This window comes from Cheilinus undulatus, linkage group 10 (assembly GCF_018320785.1).
Source record: "Cheilinus undulatus linkage group 10, ASM1832078v1, whole genome shotgun sequence".
In the NCBI taxonomy this organism is placed as follows: domain Eukaryota; kingdom Metazoa; phylum Chordata; class Actinopteri; order Labriformes; family Labridae; genus Cheilinus; species Cheilinus undulatus.
In genome coordinates this window covers 25,585,512-25,607,143 of record NC_054874.1, presented here as the reverse complement: position 1 = coordinate 25,607,143, position 21,632 = coordinate 25,585,512, and positions in this window count along the sequence as shown.

Sequence of the window (21,632 nt, the reverse complement as noted above, 5' to 3'; positions counted from 1 at the left end):
ACAACTGGAGTGTTGCATTACGTGACAGACTGCCAGAATACAGTTTGTTCAAACGCAGTAGAATAGTTGCCATAAATAACAGTTGTATGTAAGTATTTGATGCAATAATAGCCCTGCTCTTCTGTGATCATTTTAAAAACGCCTATTATTCACCCTTTAACCCTACTGCATCTGACAGGAGACATATATAATCCTCTATTCTAAATAAACATTCCTCATCCATGCTTTCAGCTACATTTCAAGTTTGGCCGATTGCCCTCCTCACTAATCCAACATTAATGACTGTGTTTATAAGTTTAATACTCTTGTACTTTAGCCCTCGGCTCTGCCCCTTTCACTTCTATGGATGCTTTTAATACAACACTGGCAGCAACAAAGAACTCATAAGGCATTATGGGAAAGCTGAAAGTAGAGCAGACTATACTACAAGATCCTATTAATTAGAAAACAAGGCATGCATGACCTCGCTCCTAGTAGTATTTCTGATCCAACCAGCCTGATCCTTGAATCTCTGCCTTTCCTTTGACTCAACAGGGGAAAGAAGTTGGTCAGACTAAGCTTCTTTTTTTCTACAGCCCCAGTCCTCTTGAATCATCTTTCAAAGTCCTGTATTAGAAGTATGAGACAAGTTTATTTACTGTTTGTCAGTCTGTGTGAGTGTGGTACCGCGTTCTCTTGCATTCCCCTTCGTACCTGCCACTGGCCACTAGGGACACACAGGTGATAATGGATGTTTGTATCCAAGAAGAAGCTTTGTCTGGAGTCCAAGGAGAGAATGACCTGCCATCCTTATTCTGAAAAGGGTACACAGCATTCAATGCCTCTGTGTCTGAATGTGTTGGTGTTTGTGTGTTTTGTCTTGGTCTTATTTGCTCAAATTAAATCTGCTGGTGGATAAAGTCTCTTGGGGAACTTGTCTCCAGACAGGAAAACATTGACAGAAACTTTGTTGCTAAAGTCTTTGACTGTTCAAATCCCCTGACATCGTTATTATTTAGATAAAATTAATGTGTTTATTTGTCAATCCCAGTCATATTCTATAACAACTCTGTGTAGCTAGTGCTAAATGGTGTGTCTTGTTTTTTTAATCTAAAAAGAAGCAGATCAACCTGAACAGGTAGACATATGAACACACATAACAACTAATCGACCTTGAAACAAGACACCAAACAAACTGATCATAGTATATCCCATCTGTATGTCAACATTATGTCAATAGAGGGAGCAAAATAATAGACCTGTAGAAGCAAAACACATGCTTATTGTTTGCTTCTTTTATGATCCAGCTACTCTGAGCCCTGACCTGTTATTCTCTCCACTTCAGAAAGAGATCCAGTGGACAAAGGTGCACACCATTAGTTGAAGCCAACCGGCAACCTCCGGTCCTGAAAAATGAAGCCAGTGAGGAAGTGCAAAAAATTTGCAGTACTGCAGGTGTCCAGTTGAGGCTGTCTGCAGTAACTCCAGAAGTACCATAAACAACACATGTTAAAAGCAGGGTTTTTTCACTAGAAATAAACTGGTTTATGGCCTGGTTCAAAAAAACGACGTGTCTCATTAGCTGATGTCTTCATGTCCTCTTACTGTACGGTGGGGTGATTTTTTTTTTTTTTTTTTTTTTTTTTTTTTACCACAATTGTTTATATTAATTTTAGGAAACACGTCTTATCTGGAAACACAGCTTATCTGTTATCCACTGCATCTCAACTCACAGAACACTGTGAAGGCCTCGCTAGCTTCCAATGCTAGCTATCCAACCAGCTAAGTTTACGACAGGGTAATTTTCTTTTATGCTTTACAGTGGAACTGCAATACAAATGCAGCTTCATTGATATTCAACACAAGCATAAAGTAAGGCATGGCTAAATATAAATCAATGCAGCAGTAGCCTGTTAGCTATGTGATGGTATGATATTAGCATTAGCTTATCTGTTAGCTGCATTTCACTATAATGGCTATCAAAAAAACTTCACATAAGCTTACACAACAAAGCAGGTAAGTCAACATACAAGTTTGAAAGATAGCATGTACTTACAAACAATGCTGTAGCATGCAGAAAAAGAAAGAATTCAAGATGGAAGCCATGGACTATGAATTGGTCGAGTCTCACCACCCCCAGTATAGACAGGAAGTACAGGTAAAAATACGTGAGAGCAGAAAATTATGCTTCTTACTACCACATGATGGAATCTAGTGCTGATGTTGACAGCATGTTCAATATGTCAGCACAGAGAAAACATCATCTTTCCTTCCTGTTTTTCCGTCACTGTGACATTTTTACAAAGTTGTGCCTTAACCCTTGGTTAGTAGAATGCAGTTAGCACATTTGTAAATGCTGTTGATGGTGCAGAGTCAAGCTAATCTTGCAAAGCAGATGGATACACCTGTTTCCGTGTCTGTAAAGCTCTCATCTGAACCATTTGGGCCTGGTTAGAAAGTGACAGGACCAATCAGCGTCGAGGGGCAGTGCTTTCGGGTGGGACGGAGTCGCGACGTATGCAAGCATCTAGAAGATGCCGGTGCAAGTATGGCGGAAGACATCAGTGTGGATGCTGCTAAAGCACCAGTTTTATCAGAACTTGACGACAAAAAAGAAGGAAGAACAAAGACCAGCACTGAATTGTTTTCTTTTCGAAAATGACAAAAGTTGTGTACTCACATGTTGGTTCTCTATGGAGTTTACTCCTTTGGTAGGGGCGCAGGTGCACAGCTTGGTAGCAGCTATGCCACGTGTTTTGTTTTGTTGATCTTTCCAGGATCTGTTACAAACCAAGTTCAAGCAAAGAGTCTATTTGACATGAAAATGCTAATGAGACATTCGAGTAGGTTTTCCAGCTACTGGGTTTCTGTGTGGGAAAGTGAGTACTAAGCTTAATGCCGCAGGCTAGAAGTGTTTGTTTGCTAAGACACTGCTGAGGAGAGATGTGTTTTATTTTTTTTAAAAGGTAAATACTCTAAGATTTCATAACATTTAACTTCTGTACCACACTTGTCACATATACACCGAAATGTCCTTACAGGATGATGTATGTGGGTCTTACCAATTGACTGGATTGGCTTTGAAAATGTATCTTAACTCAGTTGAAAATTTCCATTGTGTTACTTAGACGGCCAAACCTGTGGTGGATGAATGTTTTCTCATTTTATCAAATGCATTCTGGATTTTCTGTGAGAAAAACAATGGTTATTGATTATGAAATATGAAAGCTCAGCTTATCGTCTGAATCTTGCTCTGTGATGATAACTCCTACACTGGGTGAGTCAAAGGATCACTGTTAAGCTTCAAAGCAAGAAAACCCCAGGCACAGCAATTCTTATAGAGTGAAACTCAAAAGACTGCCTCTGCTCCAGCTCCTGTGGCACTCAGCACCACTTATTTGAGCATCGAGTATGAGGGTGGGGGTTGACATAGCAATAAAAAAACTTGTCATACGGGAGGGGTGTGCACTCTAGGGAGCAAAATCTGAATATAACTGGGTTTATTTTGCTGACTCAGATGTATTTGGAGTTTTGGATTGAATGACATTGTGGTGGCATGATTGGTTTTAAATGCCGAGTGAAGAATAGGTTTTCCGATCATACGCAACAGGTGGCTGTGGAAAAAATCAGTTCTTTCCCAAGAGACACATAGGAATCTTTTTCCTTGCATGCCAGACAGCATTAAATCCAGAATCCCCCAAGGGTATACAATATGTTTTCTTCTGTGATCGTTTTATTTGCAGTGCATTAATAACAAAACTGCCCCATCACTGGTTAATATTACATTTTATCCAAACAAATCTTCATCTAAAGGAAAGTCACATTATCATAATTAGTTATTAAAATACGTAAACCTATACTAGTTTGAAATCCCCCATTAGGAGGTGGAATACATATGTTAATGCAAAAATAAATATGTGAAGCTTACTTATAAGACAAGTTGTAAGAGATGTCCAAAAACATGGCCAACAGTATCCCTCGCCCACCTGCCATTTAGAAGACGAAATATAATGCTAAGTGTTTCACACAGGGCTGTGACTTACTGATTTTGCATAATGTAAGTAAGAAGGTAAGACCTTTGGAATTTAAGTTATCTCCCACGTTCAACTTGAACCAAAGCTGCAAAGAGCAGATTCAAGTATATTTTGACCTGACTATAACCCTTCATTTCCACCATACTGCTGTGCCTGACTAAAAGCTTTGCATGAGTTGTTTATGAGCAAATGGTTCATGGTTTCTTCCCTGCATTTAACAGAAAGCTTGCCCAGTTTCTGCACAGATTAAGTTCTGCACTGACCAGTTCCTGACTTCCTGTTGCCGATTTTTCAATGAGCCATTGTGACCAAAATCACCGCCTCATCTGCACATTTGAATCTTGATACATTATCTAAATGATCTGATCACACTCATTTACATCTGTACCTTGTATAATTATATGGCAATATAAAGCTGAGAAAGCAGAAAAAGGCATATATTAACATTTTTGTCTTGAACAGATTTTCAGCTGACCTTTTAGCAACCACCACAGGAAATATGGGATGAGGTGTATGGAATTTCTGAAATGCATCCCTCACACATCATCAACACACATTTTAACAACTTGAAGCAGGGACATAAAGAAAATTTCACATCTCCCTATAAGAAATAAAGTCACTTCATCTACACTAACTGTGGACCCACGTAAACATTAAAAACACTGTCTTTGTGCTTCATTGAACTGAAAATAGCATAGGATAAAAGGGATTTGCAAATACAGTATATGTACTCTGTCTTTATTAACATATAGCACAAAAACCCCAACTCTTTGGGAATTAGGTTTTGTAGTATACTTTGCATTGTCCCTCATATATTCATTTACAGTGCCCTTTAGATATTCTACCCTTTCATTGATTTTATAACTCAATCTTTAAGGGTCTTTCAGGAATCCCCATAATCCTAAACATAAGCTAGGCAATAAGGCGCTGCTGCAGTTTATGAAAGATGGAGCAAGTTGGTGGATAAAACTTATGCTGAGGCCAGTCAGGAGGACTGCAAAACATCCTCTCACCAATGATAGTTTTTAGAGTCTTTTTTTTAGTCCTCTTCCAAAAAAGACATGATTTCCAGATCTGATAAAAAACTGTTGTTAAAGCTACGTTTGAGCCATAGCCTCCCCAGTCATTGCTTCTGTCCTGAAATACAACACATCCTCGTACATAACTCTGGCAGACTTATGCCCAGGCCTGTCGGAAAAAAAGCAAAAACATCTTTCCTGCCAAGAAAAGCTTTCAGTGTTCTCTGTTTTGTTTTCATGGAGAAATTTGGCCGATTTAAACAAAACTGCTGTTGTAGCTACATCATTGCTCATCTCTCCACCAGCAGGCATACCATCTTTGAGTACAAATAAATTCTGTCTATAACCATTACAAACTCATGAAGAAGCAGATCAAGATAAGAGTTGAAATATTGTTTCCACCATGAAAATCTTTCAGTGCGATTCTTTGCTCTTGTTCAGTAAAGAAATGTGGTTCATTTCTGATATCACTACCACTATACTGGCAACATCCAAGCTAATTGCTACACCAGTGGCAGCCATTGCTACTTGCTTAAACTTAACCCTGCTCATTGTCATCACCTTGTTCTCCTGAAATGACTCTGATTGGTCAGGTTTGTTCTTCCTGGCATAATCCTTTCAGATTGGAGTTTTTCAAGACATGGAATTTCGCCAAACAATACGCTTTGAGAGCCATTTGATTCAGAAAACAACAGCACTACCAAAAAGCTACAGGAAAATGTAGTTAAACTTATAATGCTGGGGTGTGTAGGGACCAAAATTTTCCTTGTTATGATATATATATATATATATATATATATATATATATATATATATATATATATATATATTTAAGGTCTTCTCCAATCTCTGCTGATTCCTGTGAGGATAGCCCAGTGAAAAACACACATCAGAAGTAATATTGATTATTTCCAGATAGCAGTTTGAATTTCAAATATTAACTGAAGTGACAGAGGTGTTAGAGTTAGTAATTTATCAGAATGATTTACTATGACAATACAGCACAGTTTATTTGTATACAGATTTACACAGCATCGTTTCTTCATGATATAAAAAGGTCAGTATGTGACATTATGTGACATAAGCCATGATTACCAGTATGATCCTTGTGCCCTTTTAAGGACAGAGATGGGACTCCTCCTAGAGGCACAGCTACTGTACAACAGGACATGACATAGAGAGCAGAGTGACATCGAGAATCATTCAGAAGAGAGCTCGGCACACTGGATGGCACTCATATTTCCAGAGAAACAACCTTTTCATGCCCTTCCTTTGCCATCATGATTAAGGACAGAGAGAGAGTGAAAAGTGTGTGTGTGTAGTGAGTGAGAGAGAGAGAGAGCGAGGATCTTGGCCTGCGCTGGGTTTACCCAGTCGGTGAAGCAGAATGGTCTATGAAACCGCCAGCAGCGTTATCGACTGAGCGTTGAGAGATTAGAATTTAGAACACCTTTTCCCTCTGCTGGGCCTTTCTTCAGTCAGAAAAGATAACTTCTCTGCCATCCATGGGATGAGATTACCAAACAGCTGCTCACTGACACATACACATACACGTGCCATCTTTTCGTGTACATACATTTATATGCTCTGCACCCTCAGCAGCCCACAAACACTAGACACTGCTGCTTGTTCAGACCCCAGCAGCTGAATTAATGTTTGGCAGACTTATTGATTACAGAAAAGGTTCTCTCACTCTGCCTGGCTGAGTGTTATTGTTGGCTGAGAGAAGAACAACTTGCTTCTGTTTGGTTTGTTTTCCTTTTGAAGAACAAGGAAGGTTATTTAGGGTCTAAGCCAACAGGAGTTAAGTAGTGGAGGGGGAAAAATGTTTGTGAGTTTAAAGTGTTAATGTGTTCTTGGGTCTGTGAAATGCAGAGCCTCTAAAGCAGCACAGCATATACGTATTGATGGAAACGTGATGTATACTTTATACAAGGAGCCCTGCATATTAGGGTATGTTGACTCTATTGGAGTAGACCCACAGATTTAATAAGTCAGCACCAAGAGTAGTGCACAGTTACCAACCACTATTAGCCCTGTTTTTGCACCGTAACCACAAATCAATTTGCTGTAATCATACACTGGCGCTAACACGCTCACAGCATTTGGCAGCTGAGCACACTTTGGTCACTTTTTACCACAGGCACATCAGTGGCTCTGTGCTTAGATCATCAGCACTGTAATGACAGAATGAGAGAGAAAAAAGAAATATACATTTTACAGACCAAGAACTCAGAGTTCCTGCAGAGACATGATGTGAAATGCCCCCGTGACCACACATTGGTTAACCAGAGACTTGATAAAATAGAAAAACTCTGTGACCACAGTAGAGTCACTGTAGTGACAACAATACAGCAAACACATGATTATTTTAAGATGAACCGATGTGTTTGGAAGTCAATCATTGGTCAGTTATAGCCGAGGGAAGTCATTCTTCATGGCATTATACTTTGTCAAACTTACAGGCAAGCCAAGCCATTTGTTGGCATGTGTACAGTTGTAGTTGTATTCTGAACTCTTACTGCACAAACTGTTCAACATACAACTATACTTTTGTTTGCAGATTCATTTTACAGATCCTCCTCATAATAGACAATTCCATAGGGACCACCCAACAGTCAGAAGCTGGGTTTCCATTACAGTTTTTCGCAAGATAAAAATGATATTTCTTAAATTTCGATTAAGTACAATTGCGCTTTGAATGCGTTTCCATTGAAGGGAGTTTTGGGCATAGGCCCTGCAATTCTTGTAAAATCTCATCCCGCACGAATCCGCTGCAGGGAAGCTTGATGCTCAAAACCTGTTGCGTGTTGGTACGGTTGTGGTTACATCTACAGTGGTTGCCTTGATAATGTTGAACAAAAGACGAAGGCAACGGATGATAGTTCAGAGGTAAAGCCCGTATGTATGGCAAAAGCCATGTATAAGGATAGAAGTATGATGTTAAGAAAAGTCTCGTCTCTTCTTCTGTTTACACGTACAGCGCCATGTTGTCTCAGACTGACTGGTCATGTGACACCGTATGTCACGTCCCGTGACTTGTAAATGCGGAAAAAGTGTTTCCATTACACTTTTGCGATATATTTCTATATCCAAACGCCTGAAAAACCTCCTCATGAAAGCATAAAAACTTTTTAGTGATATTTTAGGGTTTTTTCGAAATTCAGGTGTTTCCATGACCAGTTTTTCTATTGCGCTATTTCGATTTTGTGCATTTCCAAGTGTAATGGAAACCCAGTTAAAGTTAGGTTGCATGTCCATAGTTGGTGATTTTTATGCTGGCAGTGCTCATGACCTCATTTCCAGAGGTGCTCTTAATTTTGCTACATTACAAAAAATAAATCCTGCTTTCCTTGGTAAAATCTCTAATGTTGTCTTAAAAATATCTCTATGTGCTTCATATTTCTGTATTTCAAGGAAATATCACAGAAGACATGCAAACAAAGTCAAGGAATCCTGTCCTGACACAGGCAGCAGCTGAAGACCAGGAAACTACCCTAGAAAATAGACGAAGAGAGCAGAGTCAGATCATTTTCTCTTCCACTATTGTCAGAAGCCCCGCCTCTTCTTGATTTTGATTGGTAAGTGAGGAAGAAGTGGCATTGATGAGGGCAGCCCTGTTTCAAAGTTTAGCAGTTTTCATATGATTGCACTTTAAGTGCGGTGACATAAACAGCTGGGATAGGTTTTCTGTCTTGGGCGCTGAACGCTCAGAACCCTGGATTACATTGGTTTTGAATAAAAGATAACTGCCAGCGCTAAAAATGCTGGCTATGGACACTGGCCCTTAATCTAATAACCACTCACAGTCACTGAGTGGCTCTGTGACTATTGAGTAACTCTGATGACCACTCAAAAGTCACGGCTGTAACTTTGACCTTGTTTTGACCTTTTGCACCTTTGTTTTTAACCATTTCATTTTATATACCAATATTTATATTTGCATTGATTCAATTTTTTTTACCGTCATTGCATATCTTGGCACATATATTTGCCATTACTGTCAATATCTGAGACCAATATTTAACACCATCCATTAATTGTGCTCTTTATATATATACACACACACCCACACATATATATATATATGTGTGTGGGTGTGTGTGTGTTTATTCCCCACTTTATATACATTTTATATTGCAATTGTGATTTCTTTTTGTCTGTTTTTTTGTTGGACTTCTGCTTTTTGTAATGCTGTTGCTCTAAGTGCCTTGAATTGCTCCCTCTGGGGAAAAGTAAAGTTTATTTCAATTTGTCTTTGTGTTATGCATCTTTCAACGTCTTAAACTACATCACATGACTGTCATATAAAATCGAACAAAGAGTTTTTAGATATTATGTAGACAAAATGATGTATAAATAATGATGTGTACACAAAATGACAGACCATTTATCAAGAACAGCTGTTTCCAAAGCAGTTGATAACCATGAAAATGTACCTGTGATGTCATACACATCTGATGTTGAACAGTGGTTCAACTAAGTCAGAAAGTCAAAAGAAAATCTACCTATTTCCCTCTCCCTGTGCTCTGCTCTGATACTACTACACCTACTCCCCTCTGTCCCTGACTGTTTTGAGACACCAGAGAAGATAAATGAACATGATTCGTCATCGACACTACACAAAACACAACCTCACATTCTTGGTCTGTTCCTGGAATCTTGGTGAGATGTAAGTACAGCATAAGGGTGAGAACCATGTCTGAGTTTTGGTTAGTCTGTTTTGGTTCAACAGAAAAACAATATGCTAATGTCAGCTGATTGTGTGTTAAAGCTTTAATGACACTGTTGTTTATTACAGTTATTATTCTAGATGCTTTTCAGATGAGTTGAATTTTAAAATGTTTGTGTAGCACACAGCTAAAATCATGGTGTTGTAGTTGGGATCTGTGTGAGGTTCATTATTTTGTCCCCATTAGTAACCATTGTTGGTTCCAAGAGTCCTTTCAGAACAGCTATGAAAGCTTCAATTTAGAACTGTTTTATACTGGAACCACCCCGGAGGCTCTTCAAATACCTCTCTACCTTCCTGGCTACCCAGCCAGGCCATTCATCCCAAAAACCATTTACCTGCAGGGTTTTATCCTGAATACATGGGGGACATTCAACCAAACTGTCTCCTTTTATTCTGAGGGTTTACTTAAAACCCAGCCAGACGGGCCTAAAAATGTGATTCTGTAAAGGCCAGCTCAGGCTCCACATTCAGCCAGATTTCAGCCTGACTGCATTGCTGAAGCTCATTATCAAATATTTAGCCCAAACCTGAGCGTCTGGGATGACAAATATTCTCTGTGGTGTTTAAGAAAAAAATACATAAGGAAGCATTGTTAAATGCCAGTCTTGTTTTGAGGTTCTGTGTCGTTACCTGTGACTGCCAGAAGGTGGTGGTAAGGCACTCTGGAGTGCTCTGTGTTAAGTAATGTAGCCTTGCAGAGGCAGAAGAAGAAATATACCTGTGTAAACAAAGGAAACCATTGTTCGCTAACTTGTTCATCCTCTGTCATTTTTCACCTTAGAGCCAACCTCCCACTGTTTGTTAAACACAACACTCTTTGTAGTGGGACGTAATCAACGTCCAAGACGTCCCACCACCATGATTCAACAAGACCAGCATCAGAAGTTGTCTTGCATCATTCTCTAGTTTGGCACTTTGACCTCAAATCAACGACATGTATCCTGACACCTACCAATAGCATTTGCTACCCATCTCCTTATGGACATACAGGCATGGACAGAATTGTTGGTAACCTTCTGTTAAAGAACAAAAATACCTCACAATACTCGCTGAAATAACTTGAAACTGACAAAAGTAATATAAAAGTGGATTAAAAATCAACCAGCAAAAATCAGACGTTTCTCTAGAATTGTGGTTCAACAGAATCATTTACAAATGTGACCCACTCCTCATGAGCAACTGCTCCAGCTGTCTCAGGTTTGAAGGATGCCTTTTCCAGACTGCATGTTTCAGCTCCTTCCACAGACGTTCAATAGGATTTAGATCATGGCTCATAGAAGGCCACTTCAGAAGAGTCCAATGTTTTTTTTTTTTTTTTTTTGTTTGTTTGTTTTTTTGTTTTTGTTTTTGTTTTTAGCAGTTCTTGGGTGGGCATAACTGTGTGTTTTGCGTCATTATCCTGTTGAAGGATTTGCAACTGAGACCGAGCTTTCTGACACTATGCAGCACATTTCGCTCCAGAATGCCTTGATAGTCTTGAGATTTCATTGCACCCTGCACAGATTCAAGACACCCTGTACCAGATGCAGCAAAGCAGCCCCAGAACATAACCGAGCCTCCTCCATGTTTCACAGTAGGTACAGTGTTCTTTTCTTTGTATGGTTCATTTTTGTGTCTGTGAACATAGAGCTGATGTGACTTGCTGAAAAGCTCCAGTTTTGCTCATCTGTCTAAAGGACATTCTCCCAGCAGATTTTTGGCTTATCAATATGCATTTTGGCAAAGTCCAGTCTCACTTTTTTATGACTTTTTTCAACAGTGGAGCCTTCCTCAGTCATATTCCATTGAGTCCACTTTGGCTCAAACAGTAGCGGATGGTGTGCTCTGATACTGATGAACCCTGACTTTGCAGTTCACCCCTAATCTCTTTGGAAGTTGTCCTAGGCTCTTTGGTTAACATTCGTATTATTTGTCTCTTCAATTTTTTATCAATTTTCCTCTTGCGCCACGTCTGGCTACCGTCCCGTGGACCTTAAAGTTCTGAAGAATATGTGCAACTGTTGTCACAGGAATATTAAGCTGCTTGGAGATGGTCTAATAGCCTTTACTTTTAACATGCTAGTCTGTCATTGTCATTATAATCTCCTGGGACAACTCTCTCCTTAGCTTTCTGTGGTCTATGTTTAGTGTGGTACACACCATGATACCAAACAGCACAGTGACTACTTTTCAGCCTTCAAATAGGCTTAATAGGCTTTAAAAGTATGAAGACACCAGTGATGCTAATTACAGGAAATACCATATCTGCTGGCCTGGCTAATCGGGATTTTTTTTTTTTTTTTTTACATTCATACCTCGAGTTCTATTTAAAGGATAGCCAGTCCCTGTTGTCCTCCTCTTGATACATTGGAACAAGACAGTATTTGTTATCCATAATCCATAATCAAATCCATAGTTGTTTCTTGTTTGTTTTCTTCTTTTCAGAGCAAGGACGCTAGCATCACACAGAACACTTCTGCTGAGTGACTGACACTCCTTGACCCACACCCACAGCTACCTGTGAACACACAAACAGTGGCAGAAACAGAGGTGACAACAACATATGATAATCAGTCTGGATCACACTTGCAGTGTGGCTGTTAGCCTAGACTGGTCATAATTATGGCTGCATAGTCTGACATTGTGCCATCATGAAAAACAAACAAAAAAATGAGTAGTCTGAACCAGCCTTAGGGGAGTCAAATGTCTTTGAAATGCTTGCCCCTGCTAAATGATTTTAAAACCACACAGATGTTGTCAAGATTTCAAGGTTCTTTGAAACCACCACACAGCAAAAACTTACATCTTACATTTAGATCCTGATCTTAATTATCTCATTAAACATTTTTTACTGCTATGGAATACCAAAGTGGATCATATTTGACCCAAACAGTGTAAAGGTTAAAAACCACAACAGGATGAAAGTTTCACACAAACAGCTCTGACAGAGCTAGCAGCTTGTAGCAACAGACTGCTATGCATCTGTTTTTCAAAAATAACAGCATTTTATTGATCCACAGCTGCCTACCAGCTCTGAATTCTGGGACTCAGACCTCAAAAGCATTTTGATCTGAAATGACATGAAATAAGTTGTTCTGTCCCTCTGGGAGAAAAAGAAAAATAACAAAAAACATCTTGTAGAGCAAAAAGAGAAACAATTTTCCTCTTGGCTCTAAAAATCTGATCTTATTGTGTTTATTTCACTGAACTCCTGAAATGATTTCTTTAATACAATCCAAGGTCTTCTATCAAATTTGTCAAGTTCAGTGACAAAGTGAAGGAGATTAGGCCTTCTGGCAGTTTTTTTTTCACATTTACTTTAAAGTTTGGTACAAGGAGAGCAGAGTTCAGAGCTTTTATTTTAATTTGTCTAATGAACACATTTGAGTGCAAGGGATCTATTCAAAGAGGAGAACCTTGTATCAGCTGTCCTAGTGGGTTTTTTGTTTCCTTCTTATTTAAACTAGGTGTTCTGTTTTATTCACAAACTTATAAAACATGTTGTATCCATTTGAAATGGTGGATCTAGGAAACACAAAAACAGACTAAGCTTTATTTAGAATTTAGTGGGTGACAGATAAAGCAAAAAGGTGCTACAATAATAAAATCCTTACCCTATAAATGCACTTCCACTTCCATGAGTTGAATGAGTTTTGGGTTGAATGCAGTACTGTATCATATATTGATTCTGGTGTGAGGCAGGAGTGCATCACAGCCCCTCTGCTTTTCCATACCTGTATGGACTGGATAATGAGGGGTCATTTGGTGATGTCCAGATCACTGATCTGAGGAGACAGTAGATGTTCTTGTGGGGGCTCAAAACCTCTTGAGTGAGCAGGTGGAAGATTTGGGAATGCACCTTTCCTGGTCCAAAACAAAGATCCAGGCATTTGGGGAATCACTGGAAGCTGCCATCGGATCCGTGTCTGTAAATGGTGAGAGTGTGGAAGTTGTAAAGCAGTTCAACTTCCTTGGCGATGTAACCCATCGATCCAAAGCCTGCGAGGCTGAGATTAACCGCTGATTTGGACATGTGCATGGGGTGAGGGGTTTGCTGGGCAAGACAGTGTGGCATTCCCGGTATCTGAGCAGGCAGATGAAAATCAGACTCTTTCAGTCCTTGGTCCTCCTGTATACTATTACGAGACCTAGACACTGACTGATGCCAGAGGCACCGGCTAGTAGAGTCCTGCACTGGTTCAGGTACCCACAGGTACACTTTAAACAATAAAATTGAGTGCAGCAGATACATTGTTTTTAATCACAGGTCGATTTTGGTCTGGCCATGCACTACTGTTCACAGGTTGAGGCGGATCCGGGTATTAAAGTTGCACTATTCAAAGGGATGACACTTTTGTTTGCCATTGGTTACCAAAATAGGCCACCATCATTCAAGAGTCCCCCTCAGTAAACAACAGCTATGACCAAACAGATTTCTGGAGTCCAGTGTCAGATAAAGACCTCCTTGAATTATTTTTTATTGCATTCCATTTGGTTTTATTCAGTGAATATAAATGTTAGAATTTAGTGTGTCTATATGTCTAGAATATTCACTGTCCTCAGATAATCTTTCAGCCAAGAGAAGGAAATTAAATAGCTCTATTCACTGATTGTGTTATCAAATACAAAGATCTGTTCTCACACATATTTTAATGGCTTCTGCACTTCTTTTTTTTAAATCTCTACAATGTCTTTAGTGATTCCTCTTCCTGTAGTTGCACTGATACCAAGGCCATCTTATTGTACCCCATCACTGAATCGCTAAGTAGAGGTACTTTATCAGCCCTCCCCATCCCTTTCTCAGACAATGTCTGTGGCAGCACGCAGGCAGAATAAAATCTGCTACCTGTTTGCAAAGGCAGTGTGAGACAAGACTATGAAGGATGCCATTCTAAGGAGAGATCTAAGAGGTTGTGTTCAACAGGCAGTTTTACCTCACTGATGGTATACTTTAGAGATTGTATGAGCCTGAATATGCAATGTTCCTTGAAATTATATATATTTTGTCCACAATTTTTGTCTTGATTAAAACAAGAACAGGACATTTAATATTGTACCAAAGGATAAATAAAGGATCAATCTGTGTATTCTATGTATGTGTGGTGATACTGCCGGGAATACAATGAATGTGGGTGAATTACACACAGGTAAAGAGGCTAGCAGTGCCTCTTTAGTAATTTTCTCCTTTTTTTTTGTCATAAACATTCTTTTAACACAAAATGTGATAACATGACATACCAGATAGGCTGTTTAATCATATCGTATCGTATATATGACATATAGGTTGCATGTATTACAAGCCAATAAGAGCAGCAAAACTTTAGGAGTAGGCTGCCCTAGGGCATAAACTACTTAAACACAAGCTTGACAGGCAGCCTGTATTTTTGTTCTGTATCAGTGGGACCAGTCAGTGAAATAAGATCTTGCCACAGGCAGTCCATTTTTTCAGGTAGAACAGCTTTGAATGTGACTCTTTTCTCGTCTTTTAATTCAAACCACCATTGGCTGTTTTTTGAAATTGTGTCAAACTTTGTATTGATTAAATTCTCTCTGCTCTGATGTTGTCAAAGTTAGGTGTACAAATTTTATTTTATGCCAGGATCAGAAACAGTGAACAACAGAGTATTGTGGCCAACCTAAAAGACTGAAACGATAAAGAGAATCTGTTATTTTTCTAAAAATACAAGTTTGATAAAATAAAATAATTTCTTGAAATTATAAAGTTGTTTATTTACAAAAAAAAAAAAAACAACTCAAGATTTTAAAGTCTAAAAAGTCATGCATTTTGAAAATATAAAGTCAAAATTTCCAACACTGAGAAAGTCAAAGTTCTATGAGAAACTAAACTGAAAACAGAGGTTGGATAGCCCCAGATTACAGAAATGTCTTTTTAAAATCCAGATTGTAATGCTAATGTGGTGATACTGGCCTAAAATTACAAATATTTTTTCATGGATCAGTCCCAGCAAAAAGTGTCATTGGATTAGACTCAACTGTAAGACAGGCAAGAAGGACAGCTTCATCTGGTCTGACTTTTCTCTATCCGATTGGCTATTTTAGACTGTGATATCAAAAATTCCAAGTTTTGTTTCACGTAAATTTAACACTTTATGAATTTTTAAAAATATATACTTTATTACTTTAAATAATAGACTTCCTAATCAAGAAAATATATGACTTTTTTCTTTCAAATTAACATAGCCTCATTATTTTTAGAGGCTCTAACACATTGTAATAGTGGATAGTTAATATCCACTTGGCAGTAACACATGTATGTAGATCTATTTATTTGGGATTTTGTCAATGAAAACAATTAGCTTTTCTTAGATTCAACTGGGGGGCAAAGAAAAAAGGGTGGGAACCAGTTCTGATAAACTGCTGTAATAGTGCGATCCACATCAAAGACTGATGACAAACATGGAATTTCCTCACTCCATTGGCTTTGGGATATACTATTTTTCAAAAAAACCTCGAGGGTACTGGTTACATGGAAATAAAAACTCAAACCAGGGTGACCAGTTGAAAGCGAATAGGAATGGAGAAACGGTCTTTTATGTGAGTGAGTGGAGCAGGCTCCTGTTTCAGAGGCATCTTCCTTTCTCCTTTTCTGATGCACAAAAGACTCAATAAAAATGGAACCAAATGAGAAATGATTCAAGGCACCTGCTGGTATTACTGAGGCAAAGATCCAAATCTCTAGAGAGAGCAGGAATTCCCATCACTATAAGCAAGGTTTTTCTTTTTTTAATTGGCAAAATGCAGCCAGTAAATTAGCTAAAGAGCTGGTCTTTAATGTGTGGTGGTACTTGTGGTGTTGACACTACCAAACCAACCTGAATAAAGCATTCCTAGACCACCTCTGTATGCAGTCTGAGTTTGTGGATATCAGATCTTCTGTGCACTCTAAGTCGCATCAACACCTAGAAATAAGGATTACCACATGGTATCCAAATGCCAAAAAGTGGATGATAATCCATATTAATGCTAGGTCTAAATGGGGTCTAAATGATTTATAAGCTCTTTTTCAAGCATTTGTGCTTCCTCTTCTGCTGTAATTGCTCTTGCTTTACCCACCATAACTTACTCATCTTCTTTGTAATAAAGTGCTGCTGTCTCTGTAATATCTACTAATGAAACTCTGAGGAATTTGTTCCATCTTTTCTCTGAAAGGCTTTAGATGCAGACCATCACTTTACATGAAAATTAACAAGTCTGAGGTTTTTTTTCAGCCAGCATGCTGCAATCATTGACATGAAAATAGGGGAAGGCAGGGAGAGAAAGACATAATGTGAGCACAGAGAAAGAGGCCATCAGGCAGAGCGATAGGTCAATAATAAGAGCAAAGCAAAGAGTATAGGCAAGAAAAGGTCAGGGAGAGAGTTAGGAACAAAGGAAAAGAAGACAAGGTAGGTCAATGGGAAACAGCAAGAAAAGAGCAAGCATAGAAAAAACAGAGACGGGAGGGAAAGAAACAGTGTAGGAGGAGGAGGAGATGAAGGAGGAAGGTCAGTGATGAAGTGGCAGACAGGCTGCCTGACTCCCCACGGCTCTGAAACACTGACTCACACACTGACGGACTGGTAGGATTGCAGGGGAGGAGGAGACGGAAGGAGGGTAAAAGGAATGGGTGGCATGGAAACAGGATGGGAGGATTGAGTGACTCAAAAGCTGAGAGCCAAAGCAGGAGGTTTCAGAGGAGTTCCCTCAGGGACATCTTTGCTGCATAACATAATGAAAATAATTTAAGCAAAGGGAGGAAGTGCTGGGTGGCTCTGGTGACTCATTTGACATGTGATTTTTATCTTGTAAGGTTAGAGTGCAAGAATCGTTCATGAAGCATGACCAAAGCTCTCAATTCCAACCATAACCCTATCTTCACCTGTCAAGCACCAACTTGATGTTCAGGTTTTATAAGTAAAATCAGGATAGAGCATTGACAGATGCAATCAAATTTTCTCCAAAAACTCCTACATTGTGATGAATTGTGTTTTTGATTTCAGCTATATTGTAAAAACTTGCTGTTCAAGTCTGTTTTATTGGTATTTTCTCAGATTAGGGCTCAACGGTTTCTGTACAATACAAATGACAATCTTTTTTTAATAAAGTTACTACAGGTAACAAAATTCACTTTGGCCTTTTTACTGTGATTTGTAACCCAGTATCAATTTAAGATTTTTCTTCACTGACCATTGTGTCCTCCCTGTATTTGTTAGAGCATATGGACTAAATTACGATAACCAGTGCATGCAGTAAGCAGCAACATTAGTTTCTTAAATGCTGATAGTTAGCTAGTGAGAAGTTAGGGCTACCTACAAGAACTTCACATTTTTAAGGCTATACAGTTACCAAATATCACATCTTTAGCCATCTTAAGTTAACATTGCCACATTTTAAAGTCCTATATAACCATATTCTTGATGTTTCCTAGCAGCTAAGCTAAGATACATCTGGGAAAGAAATGCATTTAAAAACTACGAGGCCCCAGACATGACAAGGTCAAAAAAAAAAAAAAAAAAAAAAAAAAAAAAAAATAGAAATTAAATTGTGGCCACAGAATACTAATTCGTGGCCATAAAGTAGGTATAATGTGCGCACAAAATACTTATTTATAATATTAATTTCATTTCTAGACAGCTGGGTAAGCAAATCGAGTGCACCTTCTCTAAGGTCTATGGTAGAGGCAGCAGAGAGGCTAAAGCTACACGATGGGCAGGGATAGTACGATTGAATTTTATTTTAGGCTGGAAATAGCTACAAAGACATTCTGAAAAGCCTGGCATTGCAAGGAACCATTATTACCAAGAGGCATTTAAACAGAATATTGAGAGCCAGGTTGCTTTACCAGCGGAGGTACGACTTCGATGCCGGGATAGGAAGGTGCGCTCGATTTGCTTACCCAGCTGTGCAGGAATGTTAATATTATTATTTAGTATTTCATGTGCACATTATACCTACTTCGTGGCCACAAATTAGCATTTTTTGCGCCCGCTATACTTATTTCGTGGCCATAATTTAGTATTTCATGGCCAAGAATTAGTATTTTGTGGCCATGAATTAGTCTTTAGTGCGTATGTTATAGCTATATTGGGGCCACAATTACATTTTTTTTTGACCATGTCATGTCTGGGGCCCTGTAAAAAATGGACATATGTAGTACTTGAACAAGTGGTTACATATTCTGATTAATATCTTACCATCTGCATCTTTATCTTATTTAGAAATATATTCATTTAAGGAAATGAAAATCCTGAACTTTGGTAACTGTTGTTGCTGGTTTGCTTAACTGGGCTAACTAAAGTATTTTACACTGTTTACCATGTTTTGTTCATTCTTAGGCAAAGTAAGGTTAGTTTTGATTGAATAATAAGACTACCTGCCACATAGACAGCAAAGTGTGGTTTTAGGAAATTAATGTTCTGTGTCACTGCCAAAAAGAGCTCCGCAAGCCTTGGTACTGGGTCCTGTATTATTTAGATCAAATACCAAGAATATCACATCTGCTGTTAAGAATTTGAACATCCATTGTTATGCCGATGACAGTTTTATGCTGCTTGTTCAGCCACTTAGATCCTCTAGCAAGCCCTTGATCAGCTGCAATAGAGGCTATACTCTAGAGCCAGATACCTGAAAACCAATACCTCGGTGTCTGATTGGATCACAAACTCACATTCCAATCCACACAGAAACACTCACTGACAAGCTACACCAAAAAAACCTAAACACAAATTTGGATTCTTTTATAGAATCTATTCTAATTTCCCAGCAGTCAGCAGAAAACAGCACACTAAGGCTGCCGTTTTTTTTGTTTTTTTTTGTTTTTTTTGTTTTGTTTTTTACCAGTTCTAGATCATGGTGATATTATTCATAAGAACGCCTCTGCCTCCACTCTCACTCCCTGAAACTCCATTTATCACCAGGACCCATATTTATTACTGGTGACAGTTACTCCACACATCATTGCATTTTATATGAAAAGGTAGGATGGGCACCTTTAACTGTAAGATGTGAGAGGCGATGTTTCTTTATTTTTTTCTATAAAGCTCTGATTGGCAAAATATCATCACTATATATCACATTGTTGTAAAATCAGACTCATAATCACTACTCCTCACACCCTGATTGACTATTGCTCAGAGTCCCACTGAAAACTCCTGACTTTAACTCTTCTCTGCTGCATTTATATGTAACCCTTTAAAACAACATTCAAACTTAAAACTTGTCACGAGTCAATTTAAAACCATGATTTTGAAATTCTCTGCCTTTTAACCATTTTTCAAGCTGTAGTTGCCATGGTGGTTTCAGGTGCTGCCATGAGCCACAGCCATGCCCCCTGCTCCATGATTAATGATGCATGATTGAGCTTAAATTCAGCCAGACTTCATAATTAGTCCTGCAACTCAAAGGAGTGGCCACAAAATCACAGTGTATGCTTGGCTTGAGACCTGAGTTCTTCACCTGACTCACAGCTTCATCAATGAAACCTTATTTAGAAGTTAAACATGCAGTATTTGTTCCCTATGTTTAGATCAGTGCCACATTAAACTAATATGCTAGTCTGTATTGAGATTTTGTTTCCCCAAAAAGGCAAATATTTTAAGGGTCTTAATGATATTCTGGACAAAATAAACTACCATCACACAATCAAGTCATGTCACAAGTAACTTTACTTTAGTCCTTCAGGTTTTAATTCTAAACTGCATTATCTATTGCTTTGCTGTTTTTGATTATTTAGACAATTTAAAAAGAGTAACCACCTTGAACAATTCAGCTGCTGTAAAAATCTTTTGAGTGATGCAGAGTCATTTTTCACTTGGTTTGATACCTTGCATATTTTTGCCACTGCGTGTAGCTCTTTGAACAACTTCAGACTGAAAAATGCTTGAGCAAACTAAAAGTCTTCTCATAGAGTCCAGGCCTGTCCCACTGCACACAAACTACACAAGTGTGGCCCCATCACCCGGGGGCCTCACTTTGAGCGTTTTTTTTTTTTTTCTTTTCTCTCCTCTCTCTTTCTACGTATCAGGCAGATGTTTGTATGATTAATATGATCAAGTAAATACAACACTGACCAAACATGAACTTTACCTGGGCCTCACACATTAGTAAATTAACCTTTAGGACATCTACTTTTGGAGATTAGTGCCATTTAAGTGAGCGCAGTGTCATCTAAATTTTACAGTTGAAGTTGTTACCTGGTTGGACCGGGAAGAAAATTTAGCCCTGGCATTTTTGGCTCATACCAGCTCTTCACAGTGGGTCAAAATATGACGCAACCTGATATAGGTTTCTTTGTCCCCCTAATAATGTAGAGCTACTTTAAAAAATGCTTTATTGTTATAAGTACTTTGGTCTTGTATTTTTTCATAAATGGAGATGACATTCCTATGAACTGCTTAGTTGTGCTTTGTGTTATTCAGATATGGCTGTCTTGTCAGCCTGGCAGGGAACATTTGGGCCAATGCTCTTGGTCAGTCTGAAAGCTACCAGCATTGCGTTTTAGCGAGGGTTTTCTCCATTTGCATTGTCTTGTTTTTATTACTGTTGCAGGTCTTAATCTTTTGGGATTTTGTTTAAGAGGCCTTGTAATTACCCTGTTTAATTATTCTTTGTATTATAATTCACTGTCTTCTTTTTTTATCCTTTGCAGATCTTGGTCTTTGTCATGTAAAAATAAAGACAAGATAGGACCTTTTAAGGAGGAGTTGATACTGGCACCTTGTAGTGGGTGGAGTTATATCAAACCCATAAAATTTAAATTACAGTGTGCTCAGGGACAAACCCTGATCATACCTGTAAAATTTGAAGGGAATCACATGTTTGATGTGAAGGCTACATGACCTTCCTGTGTATTAGCAAGACAACCAAATATTTCCCATTGCAAGTGAG